The sequence below is a fragment of the Camelus ferus genome, chromosome 3 (assembly GCF_009834535.1).
Source record: "Camelus ferus isolate YT-003-E chromosome 3, BCGSAC_Cfer_1.0, whole genome shotgun sequence".
Lineage (NCBI taxonomy): Eukaryota > Metazoa > Chordata > Mammalia > Artiodactyla > Camelidae > Camelus > Camelus ferus.
In genome coordinates, this window is record NC_045698.1 from 23560804 (window position 1) to 23588490 (window position 27687).

The window sequence follows — 27687 nt, forward strand, 5'->3', positions numbered from 1 at the left end:
TCTGATAGCAAACCTGAATCCCACAAATACGAACTCATCCTCCCACAACTTTCCTTGGGGCCCCTTCATTCATTGAAAAGACATGTCATCCAGCATCAAATGAGCCAGCACATTAACTTAGTCATTTGTTCCTCCTTCCCAACCTCTATACTTTTTCAGCACATTTACCCACCTCCAACTCTGTTAAGACCTAAAAGTATACCCCAAAGTAATACACCAACAATAAATGTGCACACGTGTCAAAATCGGGCAAGTTTTTGTTTCCCAAAGGGAACACTATTCTGGAGTAAGGTGCTCTCCTAACTTTAAGGGACAAGGGAACCCACAAAATAACAAGGCATTCCCATTTCAGCTCTGAAATTTCTTGGAAGCTCATTAGAGAAAGCGAGATTGTGGATAATTTTTCCTTTTATCCACTCTATTGTATTTTCTATATTACTTCCACGGTTAGAAAAATAAACTTTAAAAATATGGTGAAGATCCTCTACTTTTATTTTCTATGCCACAATTTGGTAATTTAATAGCACCATTTTTCTGAGTTGCTTCATTAATTCTCTTGTTCATGTCTGTCCTTTTAACTGAGTAACCAAAGGCTCTTCTTCCCAGCCATCTAAAATGCTCCCCTAGCAACAGCAATCACATAATCACAACCTATGTAATTATTGAGAAAAATAAATCTACCCGATTTTTCTATTCATTCATTTCCTGGTTCTCTAAAGGTAGAGAAATAAACCTAGGGAAAGTGCAAAATCCAGGGTGAAAAAAAGAATTATCACCTCTAAGCAATAAGCCAGACATTCTTCTGTGTAGGTATGTGGCTGGTAAAGAGATAGAAGCCATGAGCTAACGCTTCAATTAAGAAACCAGAGACACAAGAAGTATAAAGGGAGACATTGAGTTGAGCCAGATAAACACACTTTCCTGGGGCAGTGGAAGGAACACTACGGTCCAGAGAAGCACAGGACAACACACAGCCACCAGCCACATGCAGTGATCAAGCACTTGAAATCTGCCAAGTCAAAACTGCAATGGGCGGTATATGTAAAACACACGCTGGAATTTCAAAGACTTGGTAGGGGAAAAAAAAGAATGTAAACTGTCACATTAACAATTTACATTGATTACAGGTCGAAATAATATTCCAGATATCTTGGGCTAAGTAAATTATTGAAATTAATTTCATTTAAAAAATTTTTCTCTTATATTTTCTTGGCTGCTAGAAAATTGAGAATTACATATGTGACTTGCCTTTGTGGCTCATATTCTATTTGTATTGCTTAGTACTTGTTTAAAGCTCGAGGTACTTACATATTAATCCAGAGTCTTTTCACTATTATTGCTGTTTTTGTCTGAAGTCTGACTCACAGAATTGCAGGAAGGAAGGAATAAATTAGAATGTGGCATGAGCACCAGGCATACCGAGTCACAGTAAGTGTTACTTTGTTTTCCTCAATCCTATTTGCAACTAAAGATATGCTGTTTATAATAGGTCAAAACTCAAGTTCTTCGTGTTTTCAGTTAAGGCTTATTTAATTCCACTGGTAGGAGAAAGCCATGACTTTAACCAACCCGGCTGGCTTATCCCTGTCCTCACCTTGCAAAATATCTTAGTTCCTCACCCACTAGAGCAAAGTGATGAGGAAGCAACACTCAGAAGCAAATAATTTTTACCCATTGTTATTCCATACTCTTTTTTTCAAGAGAGACAGATGAGTAAATTCTACTGAGATTTACTTTGTTTTGTTTTGTTTCATTTGGAGGGGGTGGTAATTAGGTTTGTTTATTTATTTTTAAGTGGAGATACTAGGAATTGAGCCCAGAACCTCATGTATGCTAAGCACGCACTCTACCACTGAGCTATAACCTCCCCTCTGAGATTTATTTTAAAAAGAACTTCCTATCCATTGACAGACTGAGTAGATAATAAAATGCTGTATATACATACAATGGACTATTATTAGCCTTAAAAAGGAACGGTATTCAGACATACGTTAAAACATGAATCAAGCTTGAGGACATTATGCTAAGTGAAACGGCCAGTCACAAGGGGACAAGTACTGTATGATTCCTCTTACATGAGGCACCTAGAGGAGTCAAATTCACAGGGACAGATAATAGAATGGTGGTTGCCAAGGGCTGGCAGGGGAGGGAAAGTATAAGGGGCTATTGTTTAATCGGTTCGGTTCGGAGTTTCAGTTTGGGAAGATGAAAAAGTTCAGGAGATCAATATTGGTGATGGTTCCATAATAATGAATAAGTGTACTTAAGGTCACTGAAATGTACACTTAAAATAGTTTAAATGGTACATTTTCTGTTATATATATTTTACCACAGTGTAAAAAATAAACTAAAAAAAGGAACTTCCATGTTAGATGGTGAATGTTGACCCAGATCCACCCAATCTCCTGTATTTTCTGTCGCTACATCAATAGGTCCCACCTGTAGGTCCTAAGAAACTCAGTTACCAATCACTGTTTACCGATCACTAAAGTGTGCTTATTAAGGCATTAACATTTCAACAGGTGGGGTGATCAAAGTAAGTCTTTGCTAAATCAGCTTTAATTAACATTTTAATTAGCCAGAAATTTCATCTTCCAAAACTTTCCAGTGAAATGAGGTTTCACAATAACATAAGTTAAAAAGTTCTTTCCCTGGGCCTTTCCCGAACCTTTGACTGCAGCCTGGCAGGTCCTGCCCTTAGTGACCATCTTCCCTGACCTGGGACTACAGTCCATTCATCAATGCTGACAAACCACATATCTAACAGAAGACTGGTATCAAGAATATCTAAAGAATTCTCAAAACTCAACAGTAACTCAAAAAAAAAAAAAAAGCCACCAGAAATCAAATTAAAAATGAGCAAAAGACAAGAACAAACATTTCACTGAAGAAAATATATAGAAAGTCCAAAAACACATGAAAAGATATCCAACATCATTACCTATCAGCGAGATGCAAATTAAAACCAACACAACATACCTATAAGAATGGCTAAAATTAAAAATAGAAGCACTATCACCATTGTGATATTGGATGTGGAGCAAATGGACCACTCATACACTGCTGGTGGGAATATAAAATGAGGAAGCTGCTCCAGGAAAACAGTTTGTGATCATTTCTTATAAAACTATGCACACAATTAACACATAACCCAGCAATTGTATTCATGGGCATTTATCCTACAGAAATGACCACTTAACGTCCACCCAAAAACCAGTAATTAGGTACAGGCCAGCTGTCCTTCAACTAGGGGAATGGTTAAACAAGTTATGGTGCGTACACACCATAGAATACTATTCAGTAATAAAAAAAGGAGCAAACTGCTGACACACACAACACTTGGATGAATGCCTAGTGAGTTATGCTGAGTGAAAAAAGCCAGTCCCCAAAGGTTACATATTGTATGATTCCATTTATATCACATTTTGAAATGAAAAAATTTTAGAACAGATTAGTGGTTGCCAGAGTTTACGAATAAGGGTTGGGAGCATGGGAGGGAGGTGGGTGTGGTTATAGAAGAACATGAGGGAACCTTCTGGGGATGGAACTATTCAGTATCCTGACTGCATCAGTGGATTCATGAAACAACTCGTGTAATAAAATTGCGTAGAACTAATGATACCTACACACAAACACACACACACATCTGGGCACAAGGAAAAGGGGGAAAACATGAACAAGGTCAACGCGGATTATGTCCATGTCATTGCCCTGATTGTGATACTGTCCTATCGTTTTGCAAGATGTTACTGTTGGGGAAGACTGGATGAAGGGTACAAGGGATCTCTTTCTATTATATTTAACAACTACATGTGAGTCTGCAATTGTCTCAATACAAGTTTTACTAAAATAATAGAAATGATTTTTCCAAGCTCACATAGCAGCAGCAAAAGCAGAAACTAAACCTCAATCTCCCAACTCCTAGTACAGAGTCAGTGACTCACCTCTACTCCTCTGGCTCAGACAGCCCTGCCAAGCGCCTGATCTTGAGTGAACTTAGCACCAGGAAAAGCAACCGATGAGGAACGGAAGCGGAGGCGGGGGAGGCACAGGGAAAGTGCCCACAATCACAGCAGCACTCAGGTGCGGGGAATCAGAGACGTGTGCATAAAGAAATAAAAACACAAAAGATGAAGTCAGTCAAATACAATCAGCCTAGAATAGGCCTCGCTGGGCTGTCACCTGCTGGCAGAATCTGTCCAGGTTCTGTTTCCCATCATCCAACCACCTTTAGAACCCTCCTCCTCTTCTGGTTTCGCTGGTGAGGCAAGGCTCCTGCTCTCTTCCAAAATCCGTTCTCTTTCCTTCTTGATAGCTGGGCCTGTGACTGCCTGGCTTCTCCTTTTATTAAGTATGACCCAACGAGCTCCAGCTGTATCCATTATGGGCCATGAAGTGTTCACTTATCTCTTCTGAGCTTCCCTTGAAGTGGCATTGACAACCCCATCCCTCCTCCCTGTCCCAGTGTAGCCCCTAGGAGCAGGTCTGAATCAGTAAGACTTTACTCAAATCTGGATGTCTAGAATTACTGAGAAGCTCGCCTCAGATTTTACAAGTTAAAAATATAGAATAAAATTATACAAAATTAAAAAGCTCTGAGATTCTCAGATTGCCCTATAAAGTGGGAACAAACCCACAGCCTCAACGTTCTGAAAAACCACATTCAGAGCTAGGCATGTGGGACAGGGACTCTAATCCCGGGCTCTATTGCCAACTGGAGACTTAACTTGGGATAAAATCTGGAGCTAAGAACCACATAATCATTAGCACAATGCCTTTCCCATAGTCTCAAATGGACTTAAGCCATTTTAAATGAAGACAGAAAATCCCCCATACCAGCCACAAAACCCAAAACAACCCTGTCATTTTCCTTTTTCAGCTTTCCCGTTCATGTCAACTCAAAGGAGAGTGACAAGCACCAAGAGCAAACTTTAAAAGATTTTGTAGTGCATGCACTAGGTCAAATGGATTTTCTGGGTAGTCACAGATGGCTAAAACAGACAGATTAAAGTCTCCTATAATAAGCCCAACAGAAGAAGTGTTATTAACACGACCCTTAATGACTGTGACGATGACAGAAACTTAACAAGTCGCAAGTTCAATCAGATACATAACAGGGGCATCATTTTCCCCTTAGACTTTTTTTTTTAAACAGGAGAAAGAGAATTGGCCAAATGATAAAGGCACTGATATCAATCATTTATATAAAGTAACTTCCAGCATTTGTTCCAGAATCAGCCCAGCTTCACTACAGGATACTCTTTCTTTTACTAAGGTAATGACATGGCACTGATAGTGATCATGAGTCTATGAAGATCTACACATGCTTTCTCAATCATCATAGAAATCCTTGTTCAGGGTGAGTATAGCTTGGTGGTAGAGCACATGCTTAGCATGCACAAAGTCCAGGGTTCAATCCCCAGCACCTCCATTAAGGTAAAAAAAAAGAAAAATTCTCGTGTCCATCTTTCTCCTGCTGAATATATTCTATCACCTTCTATGTTTTTAAACATTGAGGCTGTGGGGTGGCATGACAAGAGCGTTAAGTCAAACAGAAGGCACAATTTCCCTGAACCCCTCATCGGCTAACAGTTCTAGATAAAGAAGAGTCTACTGCACAATGGGCTTCCAGTGAGCCAACTGACCGAGTACCAAAGCCAGTGCTAAAAGCGCATGTGAGCGGTGACTGGCACTGCTTCTGCTTGTCACCTCAGTCACCACAAGCTCTCCTAGGTGACGGCTGCTTTCTTTCATGAACTAACTATGCATTTCTTTTGAAATCACAGTTTCCCTAGCACTTTCTCATGGTACTCTTGAGGTCTGGAGAACCTGGTGTTGATGCTGGTTCAGTAGAACCAATGAGCTGAGATCTGCAGTTTCTAAATGATGTTGGCCAAGTGATTTAACTTTACCATCTGCAAAAGAAGGCTAATGGCAGCCTCTGCTTCAGGGCTGGGTCTAGCACAGAAGCCGGTATATAAAAAGTGCTCAAAAACTGGTAGCTCCTCCTTCCCTGAACCCTACATTCTCCACTTGAAACCACCCCAGTCTGTCTTTTCTCCTGCCCACCTAATTCTCCAGCCCACCTCCTTCCTTTGCTTCCCCACCAGCCTTATTTTGATTTTTCAGTTGTGCCCTGCTCTTTCTCACCATAGAGCCATTGTATATGGTGTTTGTTCTGCCTGAAAGTCTCCTTCCTTCCTCCTTCATCTTACTGACTCCCAGTCTTCCTTCAGATCCCAGCTCGAATGTCCCCTTCTCTCTAACTAGAATAAGTCCCCCATAAATGTGTCTCACCCCACTATGTGCTAACTTTTGGAGCTTATCACATGTGTGATTTTACATTTATTTGGGTGTTTTTACATTAACGTCCATCTCCACCACTAGATTGTGTTTTTGACAGCAGGGACATATCTGAGGGCAGCAATTGCATCTGTTTGGTTTTTTTTTTTTTAACTTTTCATTTAGAAATAAATTCAGATTTCTAAAACATCTGCAAAAAAGTACTAGCAGTTACCATATACCCTTCACCCACCCATGTGTTAACATCTTACCTGACCACAAGACAACTGTCAAAGCCAGGAAATTAACATTGACATACAATACTGTTACCGTTACTCTATAGACCCTATCAAGTTTTGCCCAGGTCCAATTACTGTTCTCCATCTACTGTAGGCTCTGATACAGAATCCCACATTGCATTTAGTTGTCATGTTTCTTCAGTGTCCTCAAACCCAGCTCTGGTTTTGTCTTTCATGACCATGATACTTTTGAAGAGAACTGGCCAGTCATTTGTATAATAATAACCCTCAACTTGGGTTTGTCTGGCTTCTTCAGGATTAAATTAGATTATGATTTGGGGAAAAAATACCACAGCCATGATGCCATGCCCTTTTCAGTGCTTCAGATGAAGAATCAGATGATATCAATGTACCTCATTATTGATGATGCGTTCATCACCTGGTTAGGGTGGTATCTGCCAGATGTCTCCACTGTAAAGTTCCTATTTGTCCCTTAGTCATCAATACGTATTTTGTAAGGAGATACTTGAAATTACAAAAATATCTTGTTTCTCATCATACTTTCACGTGCTAATTAGCGAACACTGGTGATTCTTGCCTGCAACAATGATTGCTCTGACAAATAGTAATTTTCTATTTCCATCACTCTATCCACATTTATTAATTGGAATTATACAGTAAGGAAAAGTTTGCCCCTTCACCACCATTTTTCAATTATTTATTTATAACATCTTGGACTTATGAATATTTATTCTATGGGTTATAATCCAATACTATCAGCATTCATTTTGTTGCTTAAATTGTCCCAGCTTTGGCCATTGGGAATTTTTTCAAGTTGGCTCTGTGTACTTTCAATATATCCAACATTTTCAAGTACTTCCTTGCTTTCTGGCACCATAAGATGATCCAAGTTCATCTTGTATTTTCCTTGCCCTAGACATGGAATCAACCACTTCACCAACAAACCCAGGTTCTTTGATGGAAAACGGTATTAGAAACCAAGATCTGGATGCTAGATGTGCTTGTTGCTACTAGGGTGTCACTGTTTCTAAGCCCTCTAATCAGATAAAGGTAGAAAGTATATGTAAACACTCATATATATGCACACCTCTATGTCAACTTCTATGTCAATCTGTCTATCTATCATTCCATCCTTCCACCAATCCATCCATCTATGTATCTCTTAAAAACCATGAGTTCATACTGATACCTCTGGGTATCCAAAGTCATAGGGCTTATTTTAGCCTCTCTATTTTTATTTGTTGTTGCTTATGTTGTTTATAACTTCTTTCTCTACCACTGGGAAACCTGATTCTTATTATCCACAATATATTTACTTATCTGCTCAGTCCTCCAGTACATGTAAGGTAGTTTCAGATCTGCTAACCTGTACCCCTGTGTAAAACAAATTTACTAACTAGAATATTGTGTTTGTGTATTTGGTTTTGGTTTTTAGCCTTACAACACAGTTAAAACACTATTTCTTAGGTTAGTTCTTTTCTTCCCCACTTCCTTCACTGTGGTTATGTTACTCATTTATAATGCAGCTAGGTTCATTTGCTACTGCTTGTATTCCATTTTGATTTCCCCTACATCCTAGTTGATTTTAGCTCTTTCTCTTTTATTTGAATTTTTGGAATATAATTATGATTTTAAAAGTCAGAGCTACACACAAAGGCGTACTCAGAGGAGAAAGAGAGAGGGACTTCAGGGACACAGCCCAAGACGTGGATACAGAAAGAGACCAAAATTTGCGGCCATAAGTGCACTCAGTCTACCATGAAAATAATATATAAACACAAACAAAACAAATACTGTCTGAAAAAAGTGTAATAAAAAGAGTAATTCCCACAAACTAGGGGTCTTATATTCTGATCCCAAGCATTTGACACTGGAAAAGTCTCTTGAACTCTCTGAGGTTAATTCTTCATCTCTGAAATGGGATTAAAATTATGTGTCCTGTCACTTCCTCTGGTAATTATGGTAATTCAAGGATACAATAGGTATGACCATTCTATGTATACATACTAGGAATTAGTAACTGGTATTACTTCAATATTATTCTTAAAGACTTTCATTAAAAAAAAAACACCTCTGGAAGTCTCAAGCAGCCTGTTAAATCACTGATCAGATCAACTTTCTGCTTATTCACTCAGGTCTACACGCCAACCATCATCATAAAGAGAGCCAGAGACTCGGCATATAGAAATAATCCTGAATCCAATTACTGCCACTGGAGCATGGACTCAAGAAGCCAAGGCTATAGGTTGAATCCACAAGTGGCTCAGGAAATTCTAAATTAAAGCCCCTGCTCGGCTCAGCTGGCCCAGCCAGGCCTCCAGGACCAGGGGGTCCGTGCTACACAAACAGACTTTGGTGCCTTTCCAAATATATTACATGCTCCAAGCACCACTCCCTACCATCAGTCTCCAAAAGAATGGAATTGTGTCAACAGATACACGGCAACATCCTCCCACAGAAGCCTTTGCCAAATTAATTTGTAAAACTAATCACAAAAAATTAGTGAACATCATAATGTCTCTCTTTCTGCTCTAACCGTCTCCTCTCTGAAAATGTCAACAGGGTTAGAATTGTAGTATATATTATCTTTCAAAACTCAAGAGTTAAAAACACTACTTAAAATAGAGAACATAATGGACCCTGGAGAGATGAAGTGACTTTTTTTTTAATTGAAGTATAGTTGATTCACAATGTTGTGTTAGTTTCAGGTGTACAGCAAAGTGGTTTTTATACACATATATATCTATTCTTTTTCAGATTCTTTTCCATTATAGATTATTAAAAGTGATTGAATATAGTTCCCCATGCTATACAGTAGGTCCCTGCTGTTTATCTACTTTATGTTTAGTAGTGTGTATATGTTAATCCCAAACTCCTAATTCAATATCTCAATCTAGTTTTCGGCATAGAATGATGTTTACATACAGAGTTTCAAAGTCAAATTAGCATTGCTTCTTAGTAACTCCTGAGTGACTTTGGGTAATTTACTTGAATGCTCTCTGCCTTAGTTTCCTCATCTGTAAATTGGGACCAGATCGGAATTTAGCTTATGGAATTATTATAACCATTAAAGAGCTGATTAAAAACCTATTGCAGTAGCTGGCACATTGTAAAAATTTAATGAATGTTATCTACTTTTATTAATAGTTAATCAAGTAAATAAAAACTGGATAGAAAACCTAAAAGACTCCCTGTCAATTAATAGTAAATTGGGCTTTGAATGATGAGAGCAGTTCTCAACATGTCCCCCAAAGTTACATACCACTCCAGAGAGAAAGAATGTTTTCAAATGCTCTTGAAAGGAAGGCTTCAAATACAGATGACGATAAAAGTTTGGGGATGGAAAAGAATGGCATAGAGGAGGGAAAGCAGGTTGTGAAAAAAAAGTCATGAACTCCTCATCTTTGTAGCAGAACTGCCTCTTCAGGGACAGGATGCGCTTGTAGCACTAAGCCTCCTGGATTCAGGCAAGTGTGACTGTGAGTGAAGAAGGTACCATAGGTTTTAGGAGTGCCAGAAGTGGGGAAAAGAATCAATGAGAATTGATGAGGTAAAGGACAGAGACAAGGCCAAGTCCAAGATCACTGACTTAGATGAGAAGCTGTGATAATTCGTGTAATAAACTGGCAAAGATGAAATAGCTTGGCGATGAAATAGCTTGGCGTCTCAAATCAAACCTCATTCTTCTTGAGCCCACTGAGTCCCTCTGGTACAGATGGATCCAGATGAGGTAAGCTAATACAGCATCTTCTCGCTGCACCCTGGGACTTTGGCTCCTTCAACCCAACATCTGGTCCTTAAGATCACAAAGTTGCCTGTGGACCACTGGCTGGGTCATGGCCGGGCCCCAACAGGAATTCAGGTCATCGCAGAACATGGGGATCTGGCTAGACTCCTGCAGCTTGGCCTCACTTTAAAATAAATTTAGGACTTGATTTTAAACAAATACTAAGTCAAATACCCAAATCCCACACCAGATTTGTAACTGTGAAAGGCACATACTCTGAGGCCTTAAGCTTCTGAACTGATGTTTCTGAAACTATGGAGATGCTTTCCACCTAGAGCTTACGAGCTTGATTCATAGCGTGAAATTCAACAAAGGGAACAATCAGTATTATCAAAAGGGCCAATCAGGGAACTATACTTATACTCCTCAGCGTGTATTGCTTTATCAAGATTTATTGTATGTGGATGTGTCCAGTCAGCAGCAGCAGCAAGTCCTATTAGCTCACTGCTGAGGAAATCAAGTTCTAGGCAAGCAGAAACAGAAACCATCAACATACAAAATAATGTCGTTATCAGTTTGGGGAAGAGTTTTTTGAAAATACAGATTTAAAGCTATGACTGTTTCCTGTTCATTCTAAAGCACTTTTGAGCCTCAAAACTATAAGGACATCACAAACAGAAATTTGGAAATGGATCCAGTATGGGAGTTTGTTTGACATATGTCTAAACCCTGTTTATTTCACAAAGGAGTTCATGTGTCTCCCCAGTACAGACACTATGGCCAGATAACTTCCACTAGAAAACAGCAAGAAGGAAAGAAAAATAAGAGGAAGAAGATAAAATGAGTGAAAAATGATGAGACGAATTAAAAAACCAGTTATTATCTTCTGTTCTTCCTTGCTTTGTTTGGTCCACAAACCTAGCTTCAGTTCTAGCCATTACTGAGCAAAGGGCAACGTGATCAGCTATTGGAGTCTCACTGTTTATACGACAAAAATCCACTGGTCAATAGAAGCAAAAGTATTTCTGAGACCTGCCAAAAATTGTTATGGTCTAGTGATTCTGGTTATCATCATTCAAAGTGAGTCTTAAAGATCTAGTTTGACAAGCATCTCCTTTCCAGGGTGAGAGCTCGGGTGACTTGGTTGGGCACCTGTCTGCCAGGTCGAGAAAAGCAGCTGGGTGTGGACTTTGGTTGTGCTATCACTTGTTTGTATCTGAAAGTCTGATTAAGTAATGGTCCACAGCTGTTTGCAGGCTAGGTCTGAAGGATGGGAAAAGCCCCTTTCAAAATGTAGAGTAATTATCCATTCTTAAGGTCTGCAGACTCGCAGGGATTCACTTTTCTTTCTTTTTTTCTTTTTTCTTTTCTTTTCTTCTGTTTTCTTTTCTTTTCTTTTGTTTTCTTTTCTTTTCTTTCTTTTCTTTTTTCTTTTCTTTTCTCTCTTCTCTTCTCCCCTCCTCTCCTCTCCCCTTCCTTCCTTCCTTCTTTCTTTCTTCCTTCCTTCCTTTCTTTCTTTTCTTTTCTTTCTCTAGACAGGAACTGGTTGGTCGGTCGGTTTGAATATGTATCTGTGTCTCTATTTGCATCTGACATTTGACTGAGTTGTAGAACTGAGGCTGCAAGCTCCTGGTGTGCGTACGTGTAAAACAGGTGTGTGTGGCTGTAGTAAGTTTTGTTATTTATGTTTATGAATTTTGCTCGCTTGTTAGGATGCTTCTGCATAACAGAGGGTTAGTTCTTAAATATTACCTTCCAGTTTTCACTATGAAACAAACATTACCTTAGTTAAAAGTTGTACCTAAGATCAGTGGTTGAGACTACACTGAGAACAGGAGTCCCAAATAAATAGGTATATATGTATGCAAGATAACGGGCTGTGTTTGGGTTTGCTAATGAAAAAAGAAAGTAATTTGATCTTATAGTGAAGTACCTGGTTGCGCTGGAATGTGAAAAAGATGGCAAAAGGCAAAACCTGCGTGGGAACAGGATACAGAAGGTTCACAGAAGAGGAAATGTTATTTGCCTTAGTTTATAAAACTTGCAAACTTAAGACTGAAAAGAAGAAATTTGTTTAAAAGGCTGACAAAGCTGGTTCAATTTTCATTTTAAAAATGCTCATAAATTCTATACTGTCCAATATCACATTAACGCAAAATTAGAATGCAGTATTCTTTCCATTAAAATGATAAATGAGTCTTGGAGTATTCAGTCTGCTCTTAACAAAAGGTAGTGAAATTTATTATTCATCTTCTCTGTAATTTGTCCAGATAATAGAGATTTTGCTTCTCCTGAGAGTATTTTTTGGGCTTTCTGCTGACTTTGTATGGCCTTGATTTCGAAAAAACAAAGAACAGACTGCTGTTATGGTTACTGGAGGGAAAGGGGGTGGAAGGGATAAATTTGGGAGTTTGAGATTTGCAAATATTAACTACTATATACAAAAATAGATAAAAAAAAATTTCTTCTGCATAGCACAGGGAACTATATTCAATAGCCTGTAACAACCTTTAATGAAAAAGAATATGAAAATGAATATAGGTATATATATACGCATGACTGAAACATTATGCTGTACACCAGAAACTGACACACTGTAACTGACTATACTTCAATAGAAAAAAAAAATTTATTCTTTTTAACTGAATCACTATGCTATACACCAGAAACTAATACAACACTGTAAATCAAATAATAAAAATCTTTAAAATTTTTTTTAAACAGAGATGTAGTTGAGCAAGTTGATTTGTAAACTTAGGCCACACCTGGAGTGTTATGCCGGAATTAAAACTCATGTCATTGATACGACAAACAACAAAAGTTGATTGTCATTTGTGGGCCTAATGTCTACAAGGCCATGCTGGGAAATTGGTATGTGCTTACAGGGTTTCCGGACTTACAGCCAGTAAGGAGGATCACTCCCTGGCAGCCAAGGAACTTTAACAATTTGCAGGGGAGGAGGAAGACCGCGAGAAAAGAATTCACATGCAGTTGTAGGCACTGTGGGTGAAACCTGGGTGGAGATGAATTTCTTAAATTTGTTTCTCTCGCTTTGGAATTAATAAGCATATAAGAATGATTAAAATAAACATTTGGGGAGATGATCTTTGGAATAATAGAAGTTGAGATGCAATCCTGGATTCTTTACAAACTTTCCAGACCAAAGCTGATTGTCTGGCTTCTGTAGTTCCTTGGCTTCTCATGGCCGTAGATTTGTTGGCTGAACAACAAGAATGGTGGTATGTGTTCTACGTGCTGCTCCTCTGTAAATGGATCAGGCAAAGAACACAAAACACAGTGAGACCAGTCTTTTTTGTGATCAAAAATAATCTTAGAAGACTGTTTATGACCACACAAGGGACTATGAAGAAAAATCACCCAAAACTTGGAAGAAAAGCAAAAAGAGATAACCAAGTAATCTCTGCTATCACACAGGGAGCTATCTAACAAGCCCACCCAAGGTTTATCTGACTCTAGGCTTACTATTTACCATTGATAAGGGCCCAGGCACATTTTACAGCTATGCAAAGATAGATGTTAATTTGTAGAAAACTTATAAACAACAAATGTTTTTTGTCCAGTAGATAAGACAGCCCCAAAAGTTATTGTTTTTATTGCTGTGTAGGAAATGAACCAGTTGGGTATCAAACCTAGCAATCTTCTTGCAGCTTCTTCTTTATTGCAGTGTTGTCTTTTCTTTTTCCTTCACTAGCTGTATACACGTTAGCTTCTCATGTCCTCCTGTGAATCAGCTTTGTCATCTGCTGGTTCCCTCATTACTGCAGTAATTAAAACCTTGCACATGCTCACCACCATTTTTATCACACAGTGTTTTTTTAGTCATTGAAAATTATATTTTGATATGAACAAAGGATCACAGTTCAGCCACTAACAAAATTAATTTAAAATAACCCGAAGTAATTTGCTTGCAATGATGAATCATCACAACAAGGATCAATCTCTTAAACTCACAGCCTCCCTCCAAATGTCCCTGGGAAATCTCCTCCCACAGCCCAAGCCCAGGGGTTTCAGATTCTTGTCCATTTTCACTTTCTTTCTGATTCAACATTATAAAAGCCCCCAAAGAACTGATCTAGTAGGACTAAACCCTACTCAGAGGATAGGGAGAGAGTCATTGAGCTTGCCAACACAGAATTCTTATTTTATTGGTTTGGGGAGGGAAAAAAATCTAAGAACATGCATACAGTTTTGGTCCCAAGTAAAGCTAAAAAATACTCTATGGATTTAGAGGCTGGAAAGTCGGATGGAAGCAGAAATTGATTAAGAAAGAAATTCCACATAATTTTTGGCTTTTGGGGGGGTGTGTCACAGGAGAGAGGGGCCATCGGCCAGAGAAGACAGCAAAGGAAGGAAGTCCTATGTCCCGGCATCACGGGGGTTTGCATTGCTCTATTTCTTTGCTGAAGGCTTGTCAGATGAACCAGGAGGAGGAAGAAAGAGGCACCCATTTTATGCTAGACACTCTGTCTATCAAACTGTTAAAAAAAAAAAAAAAAAGGAGGCTCACGCCAGCAATATTTTTTAACAGATAAGACAAAATCTGTACCCTTCCTATGCCACTGTCTTTTAGCACATCTTGCCTATTTTTTTCAGGCAGAAAAGCTCAGTGCTTTCAAATAAACTGCCTTTCTATACATCCAAATTTCAGCTAGTCTGATGAAGGGAACTCAGGGCAGACTTTTCATCTTCTTGCCCAATGGAATAGTTAAGCCCACTGAAGAAAAGGAAGCAACAAACTCATAGTAATAGCCTTAAACTAATAATAATGGCACTATACCAGATCCTATTAGAAGTGCTTTGCATATATTAAGTCATTTAATCTATGCAAGAAACCTGTGAGGGAAGTACAACTATTATCCCCATTTTACAGATGGCGTAAGTTCCTTACTAGTCACACAGTGGCTGAGCAACGATTTAAACAGAGGCGTTTTGGCTCTTAACCACTGCACTGTCTCTCATAAATACTCTCTTCTCCCACCAACCATCCTGTCCCAAATAAAAGACTTTGGTCACTGTGAATAATTTAATGGTCCTTGTCTCAATATCTTTATCATTATACAGGTATTCCTCAACTTACCCAATTTGTCTATTTCGTAAGTTGTTGCAAAATTAGGATTGAACCAGCTACACCAATGAGAGCTTAACAGTTCTTCCAATCCACTTGGGTTTTAATTTAATGCTTAGGTAGGACAGTAGAGGGGTTGGGTGGGTGGATGAAGTGGGAAAGTAAGTAAGCTGTAAAAATACGCAAAATATGAGCCATTGAGAAGAAAAAGACAGATGCCAAGGCAATGGCAGAGTGGAGCTGTATAGGAGGGCTCTAAAGAGAATCCAAGAGGAATTCATTTTTGTGACAGGTTTTAAAGGAGGTAAGGAGAAAAAGAGACACTCTGGTACACTGCAGACTTGAGTGAAAAGTGATGCGAGCTTTCTGGAGCACCATCTGGCAATATTTCTAAAATTTTTAAATGGACTTACCCTTTGACCTAGCAATTCTATTTCTAGAAATTTAGCTGCTAAATAGTTGCATACATGAGTAACTTGCTTTTCTGACCAGGGAGTCATAAGATGGTCGGGTGGCTTGGCTGTCCAATGAGCATCTATTAAGATGAGTGGTTTCACTGCACCGTCAATTTCTAAGAATCTTAAGGGGGTTCATCATGCAAAGTGGCATTTGAAATCCCTCAGGCTAAATACCTTACCCATAGGACAAATTCTCCTCGACTCCTGGCCACTGGATTTGTCATCTTTCCTCACTGGAACTTAAGTTAACTTATGAATAAAAGGTAGCATGGAAAGCAGAAATTTTACTAGTTCCATTAAAAGTGGAGAAGTTACTATGACAGATGAACGCTCTATTAAAAAAAAAAAAAGTCTTTTGCCCAACATCCAATAAAACTATCGCTAATTATTGAAAGATGGAAGTGAAAGAAAAATATTTGGAGAGAGGGGGAGAAGGAAGGGAAGAGCCAAAGCACTCATTTATATCCAATTTAAACATTTAATGTTACTCGTTGGTTGATTTGTAGGGTGACCTTATCCATCTGTATCCACAACTTCAAATCCAACTCTTCATTACAAATGTTTGCCAAGCATTCCACAGGAAAATATGCTGCCTGTAAAAACATCCAAACAAGCATCCACAATGGAAGCTATCCAGAGACGTCTAAAATTGTGAACAACTCTTATCCAATTAGACAATGGGATTAAGATCAATTCTTTGGTGAGGGTGAAAGAGATTTCTGACATCAACATATTAAGTTTCTTAAATAAGCTCTTAATAGCTCCCCCTTTCCCCAAAAAGTGATTGCCAATTCTAAAAAGGGCTTTATTTTCCAACTCCAGTAAGTTTTTCTGGATTCAGGAAAAAGCATTCCAAGTCCTTCCACCCTCCTCGTTATAAATAGGCCATGGAGACTGTCCTTTGATGGCAATCATAGACAATAGATGCTCACCAGGATTCTCAACAGTCAAAGAAAAGCCAGAACCAGGGGTCTGATCAGAGTTCATACCACTGGGGACTTGATGGCTCCAAGGATAAATCTCATTAGTCAGACAGAGAGCAGCTGAGGGGAGCAGCCGCAGCATTAGCTCTGCTTTGAAAAGAATGCTGAGCTGACTATGGTCTGTTCCTTGTTATATGTGCTTATTGCATGTGCAGTCTGTTGTGCTGGCCCTGGAATCTAGGGAGACAAGAGTTGAATGGAGAACAAATGGAATCCCCCTATACTAAATTGACACAACCATTTTATAAAACTGCCAGTAACAACTGAAGCTAAATATACACACATTGTATGACCCAGCAATTCCCCTCCTAGGTGTGAAGGGAGTGCGTGTGCTTGTGTGTTCCAAGTGCACACACATATATCCCCCCAAATGTGCATACATCCACCAAAAGACATGCACTGGAAGGTTCACAGCAATACTAGTAAAAAAAAAAGCCCAAATGGAAATTGCCAAATGCTCATCAAGTGTTCATATGATAGAATTCTCTACAGCCAAGAATGATCTCCAACCATGTGCAACATTATGAATGAATCTCACCAAGGTAACGATGAGGTAAAAAGCCAGGTACAAAGAGTATGCACTGAATTATCCCATTTATATGAAGTACCAAAAAGGCAAAAGCAATCTATCCTGTTAGAGGTCAGGGCAGAAGAAAGAGGCACGGGAGGGCTTCTGGAGAGCTGGTCATAGTCTGTGTCTTGGTCTGGGTGTTAGTTACATGAGGATGTTCAGTTTGTGAAAATTTATAAATTGTGTACTTGTGACATGTGCACTTAGATTTGATAACTTTTTTAAGTTGAATGAATTTTTTTAAAAATAAAAACTCCATAGCCGGTCGATCAGTTGTCATAGGGAGTTCAGATCAGGAGGCAGGATGAACTGTGGGAGGGATCCTTGCCTTCTCCCTTCTCTACAGCTCCAAGGTGGCCAGAGCAAAGGGCCCCACGGTCTCCCAGTATGGAAGGGTTCCTTTTCCCTACATCTGGATTTCCACCCACAAAATGCTAAGTGTTGGTATTTTAAAGGCTTCAGGCCTGGTGATGACAGGGGAGTGGCAGGACAGAACATACTGCTGATTCAGCAGAGCGAACACTCAGCCCACCCTTCCTGTCAACGCCAGAGAAAATATTTGAATTCTGCATCCTGAGTTGGATTTATCTCAGCTTTCCTGGGTCGGTTCCACAGCCTCCCCCTTTCACCACCTGCACCTTCCTTTGTTTGTTTCGAGCAGGAGCCTTTGCTGAGAATGAAAACCAGCAGCTCAGCCTCCCATCTTACTAAACGAGACTGCCCTTCTCTCGATGGTCCTCTGAGCCCCCAAAGAACTCAGCTCAAATGCCACGGTCTCTCCTCACAAGGACCTGACGCCGAGATTTCTTTATATAAACAAGCAGCAGGATGAGTGAGTGAAGACTCTTCTTTTCATTCTGATGGCAACGTGACAAGACTTCCCCCTCATCCTGGTTTCAATAAAACTTTCCCTTATAACTTGAGATAAAAGCACTCCATTGCTCACAATATTTCCCGTGGCAAGAATACAAAACTGTAATATGACTAACACTGTAACCACATTTCCATCAAACTCAGAAGATACCTTTTTATATTTAAACTTAATGAAAGCTCTTATAACCAAAAGAGTGGTATGGGCCACTAGTAATGATTTGCTATGAGAATTAAGCAAAGTAGTGACACAGATCTTTACAAATAATAGAACCATTATCACTGTTGACCTTGATTGTGTTGCTTGTGTTTGATAACAAAAATGATGATGGGAAACAGTTACATTATTCTTACCACTGGTCTAAGTTTTAGTTCTAGTTTATCCTAATCTTTTAGATATAGCAACAAATTTTAATGCTTAGAAACATACTATGAGGTAAAAAACTACTGAGCAGGAGGGAAGGGGGCAGGGCACAACTATTAAAAGAATGACGCAGCAATTGAGGAAAGGACGCAAACTGGTTAGAACCAACTAGGCCCAAGATGGTGGAAGATTTGACTTCCAGGGGACCTTGGGCCTCATTATACACTCATTGTAATATATTAGCATGCTAATGGCACACCTACAGGTGCCATGACAGTTCTGAGGCCAACCATAAAGGACCAAAAAGTGGGCGGTGGCCCAATTACTGGAAATCCCTGCCCCTTCTCCAAAATAGTTGGAATAATCCTCCCACTTGTTAGCATATGAAATTATCAAGCCCATAAAAACCAAGCATCCCTGTATCCCAGGGCCACTCTTAATCCTGAGAGGACCCCCATTTCCCAGGGCCACTCTCCCTTCTGAGACAGCCTGCACTCTGTCTATGGAGTATGCATCTCTCTAAATAAATTTTCTTTCATTTTACTACAGCTTGCTCTTGAATTCTTTCCCATAGGAGACAAGAACCTACTCTCTGGTAACACTACTACTCTCCCCATCTTACAGATGAAGAATGAGTGGGCCCCAGAGAGATTAAGTAACCTGTGTGAAGTCTCAGAGTTGGTTAGGGGTGGAACTGGGATGTGAACTCAGGCAGCCTCGCTGCCTCTCCTAAGAAACCTGGATCTTCCTATTTTTTTCTTAGACCAAATATCAAAATGAGTTTGATTCCTTTAAGCAGAATTTAGCTATGTAGATCTGAGGACTGTCATTAGCTGGAGGGATGAAAAGAGTGCAGAGGGGACAACTAATCTGTTAACAAGCCAAAGGGCTAGAGAGGAATTCATCAGGAGTAATTCTGGAAACAGGTGGCTCAAGGCAGGCAACTGAGGGGTCACTAAGTCAGGACAAGCAGTGACCACCAAAGTCTGATGACACTGGAACAGCAAACTGGCCTCACTGAGGCAAAGCAGGATGTGAGCAAGGAGGAAGCGCCCAGCCCGCAGCCTCAGAGGGAGATCATAGAAGCCAGAGGGAAGCCAGAGAGAGAGGAGGGGCCAGGTGATGGAGAAGCTCAGATCACAAGACCCAGTGCAAACCTGGTTCATCTAAGTACCATGCTATTTTTCCTAACCCCTCAGTGTGGGCTCCTCCCCTTTTTACTGTCATCTGTCACCAGAATCCCAAGTTTTGCGTACAGGCTCCATTTATCCTTATATTCACTGTCTGTAAACTGCTCTCTTATTCTTTCTTTTGTGTAAGAGGAAGAGAAATAATTCCATCTCTTTATGCTTGCTAACATTTTATCTGTGCTTTTAATCCTGTTTTTCTCATTAAGATCTTATATGTCTTCCCTTCAACCTCCTACATTTCAACTTCAGGTCTACCTGTTCCTGCCTCTCTGCCTCCAAAGTACATAGATCTCTCCTACCTCAAAGCCATTTGGCTTTGGCCTCTTCGTCCCCCACATGTCTCTTTTCCTAGCAGGGTAGGGGAGAGACAAGAGCACTAATCTTCAGTTCGATCTGGGTTCAAGTGCTGGCCACATCAGTTCCAGCCTGTGTGGAGTGGTCAAGTTACTGCTCCTTACTGCTCTTTAAGTTTCTCCTCTAGAAACTAGGGGATAAAACAGCACAAGATGAAGCATGTATGCACCCCCAAATCCTGGATGAGGCAGAGGTAGTCAGTGCACACCAGTGTTTCCTGGGCTCCTCTGGGCGTCCCAGCCTCCCTTGCAGTCAGGTTGGGGCCAGTGGCCTGTGCATGGATGTGACCTGTATTTTCAACTGCTCCTGGATCTCAGAGCCAGTAAGCCACCACTTTCCTCTCTTCTCCCACAGCATGTTGGAGACCATGTGTTTCCTGCGGGAAAGATGGAAGATGTGGGAAAGCTGTCTCATCCCTTCAGATGTACATGAGGGGGAGAAAGCTTTACTGGGTACCACTGAGATTTTGGTGGTGACTTGTGGCTGAGCCCAGCATTGCTGTCTTGACTGCCCCAGGGGCATGGCACAAGGTAGTGCGTGTCCTCTTCTGTGCCATGAACCAATGGTGTGACTGCCCCTCCCCTCTGGACTTCAGTGTTCTCTATTCTAAATGGGGATTTTTGTGTACGTCTGGAGTTTGAACCCCTTTCAAGATATAAAGCCCTTTCTTTCAATGAAATCTGATGGAGAAACCCCAAACAGAAAACAGAAGAATGTACAGGTGCTCTAGTTGATTGAGAGGGCAGGGGAGGGGCAAGGACCCAAACAGCAACCGCTCTCCTTGGTCCTGAGGACTGAAGTCCACATGATTCCCTGTATTTCTTTATGCAAAACAATTCTAGAAACAGACATTCTTTTTTGTTCCTATTTTAAACAATCTTGAAATTGAGCAGGAGTACACTAGCTGTGGGTTCTGGACAGTCCTTTTCTGGAGGGTAAGGTTATATGTATCAAGCAAACTATATAATAGTTTGCTTATCAAGGTCCATTTTAATATGCTGAGCCCACCAATCCCAAGCTATTCTGTCATAAACATGTCCAAATCCCAACCATTTCCTCCCTTACAAGACCTGCCTTGAAATCACCCACCTCAGGCCCCCAAAGCCCACAAGTGCCCTGCCCACCTTCCCTGCGATGCGACAGCACCGAACTCTCCTTTACTCCAGCACACCTAACCAACCTCGCTCTGCTTGCTCACCAGATGCTTCTGGCGGCCTTTGAAAAGTGGACAGTCAGCACCCCTGTAACAGCCCCTGATACAATTCTGCAGAAACACTGGTTTCTAAAAACCACTGAGTTGGATGACCTTTAAGCTCCTTTAACATTCTGCTTTAAATTCCAATCCCAATTTCCTTCCAGTGAATCCTCCCGGGTTGCCTGGCTCCCTCAACACAGTTTCTCTTTATCTGATCATATAAGACCAGATATTAAGGCAAGACATTTAGTACGAGAGCCAGTCCTTCCTCCCCTGTCTTATCATCTCATCCAGCCCTAGAGAGGGAGATTTTTTTCATTACCCAGAACTCTCCCCCTTTACAATATCAAACTCAGTTGCCATCCCAGAGGTCAAAACTCTCTGAACTATTTAAAGCTCTGTGGATATAAACTTGCCAAATCAGAGGAAGGAGGAAAAAGGGGGCAGAGATGAAGCATCTGAAAGGAGATCACGACCATCAAAAAACAGAATCAGGAGCCGGGCACTGCTTAGAGCCCCTCAAGGAACTACAGCTGTGGACAGCCTTGCCAGATGTGTCAGTGAGGAAACCCTCACCTTGTGAAGTCTGCAGCCATGGCTACAACTCATCCTGGGGACACCTCAGGAAACTTCCATCTCCAGGCAGACTCCCAAGCAGCATCAGCATCCCCTGGGAACTTGTTATAAATGCACATGCTTGGGCTCCACTCAAGACCCTGTGGACCGGAAACTCAGGGGGGAGGGGCGCCCAGAGATTTTAACAAGCCCTCCAGGGGGTTCTGATGCAGGCTCCAGTTCAAGAACCACTGCTATTTTAGAAAATATATCCCCAACTCTTTAATTTATAGCTGAAGAAATGGAGGCCCAGAGAGGCTGAGTCACTTGCCCCAGACCACACAGTGCATTAGTGCCAATGTCAGGCTGAGAACCCAGGTCTCTGTGTCCTGTTCTAGGTCACCTTCCACTACACAGCCCAAGCAGTGGCCACCAAACAAGCTTGGTGTATGGTGGTCACTAGAAAAATCTGTAAGGAAGGAGCTTAAGGCAGCAGTCTGGTTGGAAAGGCATATGTCCAGAGGACTCACCTTGAAGTCCCCTTTACTTGGCGAAGACACTGATCTCTTTCACGCTGGAGGCTTATTTGAGGAGGCCTGGGTGGAGGGCTGCAGATATGGGTTCCTAAAGAAACTCAGGGGCTGAGCTCCAAGTTTCCAGTCACATGACCACCTAGAAATTATCTGTCTTTAGCACCTCCCTAAAAATCATCCCTTACACTTGTCTGGTGCTCTGATCCCTTCCACTATCTGAAGCCACATGAATCCACCCTTTTGGGAGGCCAGGTCCAGAAATCTGCCTATGGGGGCAGCACCTCCTTGACTTGGATCTTTGACAGCTGCTCTGTTTTCCTTCCTGTTCCAGGGGAGCTTCGGGCTCTAATCAGGTCAGCTCACCACCCCCTGGACAGAGGCTCCCACACAGTCCTCTCTCTCCTCCTCTCCCTCCCACGGAGGAGTGTTTCCACCTCACCTGCTGGGGGAACAGCGCCGAGAAGCAGGAAAGTGAAACAGAGTTGGACTGGGCACCATGAATCAGGGCTGCCCTGGTCCCCGAAGTCTGGGTCAAGGTCAAGTCCAGCCTAAAGGTCTGGCCTGGGATGATACAGACAAGGACATGTCCCTGCAATTCCAAATGAACGCTCAGCAATCCGAGAGCAGGTCATTCAGACTTGTGTCTCTTTCCTTTCTCCTTGGAGGCATTTCACGGCTTCGCAGCTGCCTCTCTAGAGAAAAAACAGTTTTCTGAAGGTGAGAGGTTTTTCTTTGAGGAGAGAACGACGCAAACGTTAGCTTTACAGATAGCGTCCTGAGTTCTCAGTTTCTTGGGCATCTCCATTTTCTAGACTTTCCAAGACCTTTAGATTAGAGATACATGAGTGTTAGCTCAGGGCTTATTCAACGGAGCTCCTGGCTCTCTCTCCAGGTTTATTCCCTTTATCGTCTCTCTGGAAGCCTTCTTTCAAGTCCTCAAACAAGCCAAGCGGCCACTGCTCAAGGCCTGCATGCATTTTCCTCCTGGATTTTGAGTGGGGGGCCCCCTCTCCTTCCATCTCAGCCTAAGAGTCCCGCAGACCAATCTGGCACCCCCTCCGTCCCCTGTTACGTCTTCACCTGATAATTCCATTTCTGGTTCTTACTGGTTTGCATTTGCTTTTGTTGATTTGCATCATTTATCTGTTTCTTTATCAGTCTTGCCATGAGACCACTGGGCTCCCTGAGGGCACGTTGCCTGTTCCGTTCACAATCTACCCCAGGCATCTAGACTGCAGGCACTCAGGACATATCAGCAGATTGATCGAAAACACAAAGACTACAACCCCTCATACTTCCGACAGAGAAAAAAGAAATATAACAAAAATGGACTCCAACTTCTGGCGTGTCCATGAAACACTCAGGTGTCAGTTCAACAAGTCCTGGACTTCTCGTCTTCCTCCCAGGGGCAGCCCAAGCCCACCCTCTTCCCCCAGAAGGAGGCCCCATTCTTTGTATGCCGCTGGGTTCCCTGAGGCTGGAGGAAGTTATTCTATTTGGGATGTTTACTGAAATAATACTTTTCAGCTGAAAATCCACAGGCTCAAAGAGAAGAAGGAGAGAGAGGCGGAGCGGAGCCAGGAGCCCTGACTACGAGAAGGACCGTGTGAGGAAAGCTGGGGAGAGAGCCGGGCTCCCACCTGCCAGCACTGTCTGCTCTGGGTGAGAGGCTCCCTCCGGGCCCCTGGTGGGAGGTGGACCCACCTGTGAAAGTCAGCCACAGACTGGGAGGTGGATGGAAGGCATTTTCAGTGCCCCCTACCTCCCAGTTCCACCCCTTTCCCACCACAGAGCTGTGACCTCTAGACTCATAAAGCCCTCGGCCTGGTGGCCCTCGCATCCTCTCAGCATGAGATCTGATCACCAGCATTTGGTGGTATCAGCCCACCCCTCGACCCTCTCTGCATGAGGCCATGTGCTCTTTAAGCCCCACTTCTCCACAGTGAGGGGAGGACAGTGTCCCTGCTGGCTGGGATTCAGGCCTCAGGCTATCACAGGCTCTTCCATAAAATGTGTTCTCGCCCCAGGCTGGGAAAGGCCAACTTAGCCCTGCAGGGGGCCTGGGTCAGTATGCAGCAGAGGGCTGGCCAATTAGGGCAGGGATGGAGAGGAAGAATTTCTAGAATCAGATGACTAACCAGGAACGTCAGGTATGGCTGGACAAGTCATTTAACCTCTCAGCTGTGGTGATCTCATTTAAAGAGTATCTCATTAGAAAGTAACTTGTGTCATCTGTATATATGCGTGTGTTGTGTGTGTGTGCATGTACACATAGACATCCAGGTGTGCATCCACGTGTATATGTGCGTGTATATTATGTGTATATGCACTAGGAGACTGATGCACAGGAAATGTGAAATGCTCATTTTAGCTCCGTGTGATAAAAGCTATTTTATATTCTTTATATTTGTATGAAGTGTCCAAACATTTTCTTATGCAGACATAACTTGCACAATCAGAAACGGAGTCTAGCAGGGTAACAATTTCCAGCTCACTGAGTACTACAGGGAGATACGTCATCCAGCGGGCTTATGCTCTGAAGTGCTCTGAAGAATCAGAAGCATCGCCCAAATGAATATTTAGGATTTTGCCAATGGGCAGGTCAGGCAACTCCTGCTTGCTAGCAAGTGGCAGAGTCTCCCAAATGAAAGGAAGAGACACTGGCAGTGGTGAGATCAGAACACCTAGTTTCAGGTGGTAGAACAAGAGGATTAGAAATCTGTGTGTGTGTGTGTGTGTGTGTGTGTTACAGAATATATGTAGCTTTTCAATGAGTACTTATTAAACATCCAACTTTCCTAAATACACAATAGTTAAGGGTGTGTCTGTGGGCAAAAGTTCAATTCTGGGACTCCAAGGAAAAGTCATAGAATAGAAGGCTCCCTTCTTCCATTCTGATGCTCTCAACAATGTCCTTCCCCACCTACCCAGGGCTGGAAGGGAGACCTTCCTAGGAGAGGGTCAATCTGAATCTTTCTCTGCGAACTTATACAGTTTATGACAGCTGTTGCAAAAACGGCATTATCTGTGACATTCTGTAAGTATCAATATCATTCAAGGCCACAAGATGGCATCACTATGCTATCAAAGTCTGTGTGTGTGTGTGTGTGTGTGTGTGTGTGTCTGTGTGTCTGTGTGTGTGTGTGTGTGTGTCTGTGTGTGTGTGTGTGTGTGTTAAGAGTTAATTGTCTTTGGAAGGGTAGGTGAATGGAAAGGTGGGAGGCAGGAAAGACCACAGAATCTTTTCCTCCATCTCCCCTATGTCTCCTCCTGCTCTTGTACTTGCCCCCTACATATGGTTAAAATTTAGTTTAAATGTCTATTTTTATTTTTCATATAGAATTTTGATTCATTACCTTAATCTAGTAAATGAATGGATAAAAATCTAAAACTGTATTATTTTTTAATAAGAGGAAAATATACTGAAATCAATCAGATAATTTTATATATTGCTTTAGGAACTTCCAAAGGCTGGTTCCCGCCACTGATCAGGAAGCAAGCGTCCAAAGACAGAAAAGACCCTCTTTCTCCTAATTACACAGCAAGGATTGTTTTCTAGGGAGCCCCCACTTTACGTCACGTTTTCCACACTGGTGTATTCCATTAACTGCATTGGTATGCTTTAACAAATCCCTAACTGTGGCCAAGAAGGATGGGCAACTCTCCATGATCCTTTAACTTTGCTCATTTAGGGTGACCTAATTATTTTCCTGACACTCTTCAGCAACGGAAAGGTCTCTGCCTTCGTGGAGAGAGTGGAAGGGTTGAGCATAATGGTTTACAGCTCAGGAGTCAGACTGACCTGGATACAAACCCCGGCTCCACACTTACTGACTGGAAGGTCTCTGACCTGCCTTGGTTTTCTCATCTATAAATAGGGATAAGTAAAACAGCCTCAGAATATGATTGTGATATGATATTTGTACGGTATTTAACTCAATGCCATGCATACAATAAATGGCAATTTATTTTTAATCATTGTTATTATGGATTAATAAACACCAGTTTCCCTTCTGCTTGGTACCTTTCTTTTCCTCTACAGTACGGCGAGCAGTGAAGACAACAGGCATATGTTACAGAAGCTCCTGCTGCCTTTTCACCCAGTCCTAAGCTTCGTTCAGCTATGCTTAGATATGGTCCTTACCTAATGTCTTGAAAAGACATGAGTGATAATGAGGCAAGACAGCCAGGAGAGGGTGGGATATGGTATCCAGCTCCCAAAGAGGGGCCAGTGATGTCTACTGAGATGAGGGTCCAGTCCTAAGAGATCAGGTAAAGTAGAAGAGAGCAAGCACCTTCTTGAGGATCTCTGCTGACAGATCCAGATTTGAGGCCAGTTGGAAAGGCAGGACAAGTGACAGGGGTTAGATGCTCTGACCTAGCAGAGGCTGTCCAGCAGAAAGATGCCAGAAGTCTGCAGATGGCTTGTGACCCTGATCAAGAAATGTTAAGAGTGCATCTTATTAGACTGTGTGCTATTACGAACAAGACTATCCATTTTTCCACAAATACACAAGATTTGTAGGATGCTTAGGATTTTAAAAGTATTCATCCTTGTCAACATCAGAGAATTGTTCTCCAGTAGAGATGGCAAAGAGGTATAATCTGTTCCAACAGTGACCGGCTAGTCGTGGCTAGAGCTGCAACTGCACTGAAAAATATTCTAGGGTCGCATCCAGGCTGAGCAGGACAGGATGCTGTGACAGATTAGTGGTGTCTGCCCAGACACCAGGAGCCAGAAGCAGCAATGCACATACCATATACCCACCTTCTCTTCTCATTCCGAATCCAATCATAAGCCAGGAAGAAAGGACCAGAAAAAAAATAGGTGAATACTTATCTGCTACTAGGATGGGAAAGATCTTTGTAAGCATAAAAGGCATGGAAGAAACTGGAGAGAAAAACATCCAAGCAAAAAAATCTGAAATATCTAGGTATCAAAAATATCAAAAATGTAAAATGCAGGAAAAGTATTTTCTCACAAACACAACAAATGTATTATATATTTATATATGAAGCTGTCTTATGAATTATTAAGAAAAATGCTAATGATCCAATGGAAAAATGACAAAAGAACATGGAGAGGTGATTCTTAAAGAAGAATTTTAGATGACTCAAAAACTCAAAGAAATAATTAGAGCACCCATGAGCTAACACATTTCACATATAAAACTAGAGAAGATTCAAAAATATACATTAGTCAATGCTTGTAAGACAGTAAGTAGATACTTTTACATGTTGCCTTAGGAATACATATTG

General features: G+C 41.4%; 1 protein-coding gene across 4 annotated transcripts in view; it reads right to left on the reverse strand.

Annotated features, from left to right (window-relative positions):
* Window positions 1-27687, reverse strand: part of ADAMTS12 (ADAM metallopeptidase with thrombospondin type 1 motif 12) — a 287460-nt gene that overhangs the window by 136324 nt on the left and 123449 nt on the right. The window contains exon 1 of one of the 4 annotated variants that reach the window (XM_032470757.1): window positions 3945-4440. The exons of the other annotated variants lie outside the window; for them this stretch is intronic. The gene's annotated coding sequence lies outside the window, so the exon portion shown is untranslated. Of the gene's footprint in view, window positions 1-3944; window positions 4441-27687 lie in introns of those variants that run through there. 4 annotated transcript variants of the gene reach the window in all.